General features: G+C 52.9%; 1 long non-coding RNA gene across 2 annotated transcripts; it reads left to right on the top strand.

Annotated features, from left to right (window-relative positions):
* The first annotated feature begins 210 nt into the window (after window positions 1-210).
* Window positions 211-1,099, top strand: LOC132320718 (uncharacterized). 2 transcript variants are annotated; one of them, XR_009484582.1, is made up of 2 exons: window positions 211-250; window positions 687-1,099. It is a non-coding gene; the product is annotated as an uncharacterized LOC132320718 (long non-coding RNA). The 2 variants fall into 2 exon arrangements; XR_009484581.1 differs by lacking the exon at window positions 211-250 and adding an exon at window positions 457-552.
* The last annotated feature ends 444 nt before the right edge of the window (window positions 1,100-1,543 follow it).

Genomic DNA, 1,543 nt, shown 5'->3' with positions numbered 1-1,543 from the left:
CCTCGCCGCCGCCGCCGCCTCCCTCGTGCCTCCAGGACTTTTCCTCCCCGTGCCTGCGGGCGCCTCGTTCCCTGCGCAGATGACAGCTGCTGGCTGCGCATGCGCGCAGCCCGCACACGCACGGGGAAAGCGCGGAGGCCCGAGTGAGTGGGGGAGAGAACACGTGACGGAGGAGTGGCGCTCACATCACGTGCCAAGAGTGGGCGCTGCCGCTGCTGCTGCTTCCGGGCGGAACGCAGCTGCGGGGGGGGTAAGGCTTGTTCCCTGCTCTGCAAGGCGTGGCGGCCGCGTGAGGGTTGGGGAGTCAACGCGGTGGTCACGTGGGAGCGCTCGTGCCCTGAGTGTGATCACCTGGCGCAGGGCGGGGCCTGCCGGCTGTGGTTCGTGAGGGGAGGCGGTGGTGCGCGCGCAGTCTGGGGACTGGCGTTGGTTGGCGTCCGTAACGGTCGCCAGAGGTCAAGCGGGGCTGCTGGGGTGCAGGTGGTGTCGGCCGGGTGGGCCAGGCTTGGCTCGGGCATAGGCGTGTGGGCTGCCCGCTCCTCTAGCGGCAGGGTGAGTGGTAGCTTTGGGGGAGGGGGTAGCTTTGGGGGAGCTCGCCACCGAGGGAGGTTGGGGCGGGGGGGAGGAGTGGTGCAGGTGCCTCCTCCGCGGCTCTCCGCCCATGCACGTTCTCTCTGTCGTCCTAGCCACCCCTGAGCGATGTGTGCTCTTGAACGGAGACCTGGCGTTGCCTTTCACTGGCCGCGGCACCCACCGGCAAACACGTGAGGAAAACGCATGTCCAAAGCTTACGAACAAAGTTGGCCTCTTAACCTCAACGATACCTAACAGGCAAGGCCTTTTTGGTCTGTAGGAATGATGGATCTGTCAGAGCAAGCCACTCGGTCGACTTAGTTATCCTAATCCGGTTTACACCATCGTGTCGCTTATCAATCAGTAGTGCTGTATGGCAGTGATTTTTGTTTCCACAACTTTAATGGTGCTTTTAGTGACTAAGCCCCACAATGCTGTATGTTATGCATTTGCTGTCTAAAGTGGCATGGTACAGTGTAATTTTGACTGTTCAGGTTGCTGCTAAAATAAATAAGTTGATTTTTAACTGTGTAATATGCTTTTATTTTTCTTATTAACCAGTAATTTCTGTTTATCTTTCATTTTAGTTTCTGATTGCGATGTTCAAGAAGGTAGTGAAAAATGACCAAAAGATAACTAAAGGACAAGTCCTTTTTAGATGTGCTTCTTCAAGCATAGCTATTACGTTAAAAGAAGTCTTACATTACACTTGAATTCATCTTGAAGTGCCAAAGACTTTTTTCAGTACTAATGGAACCTGAAAATACAGGATTCTGTGGTTTGGTGGTTTTTTTTAAAGGAACATATCTGATGCTGTAACTTTGCTGTGTTCAGTGACTTCCATGTTGTTTTGTCATTTGCAGACAGTACTATACATTAAATGGTAGTGATTCTGTATATGCTATATCCTCAGTCCCAAGAAAACTCGTGCAACTGTATTTTTAAATATCTCTGTATGGTACCATTATGT

The sequence above is a fragment of the Gavia stellata genome, chromosome Z (genome assembly GCF_030936135.1).
Source record: "Gavia stellata isolate bGavSte3 chromosome Z, bGavSte3.hap2, whole genome shotgun sequence".
NCBI classification, from domain to species: Eukaryota; Metazoa; Chordata; class Aves; order Gaviiformes; family Gaviidae; genus Gavia; species Gavia stellata.
This window is presented reverse-complemented; position numbering and strand designations above follow the sequence as displayed.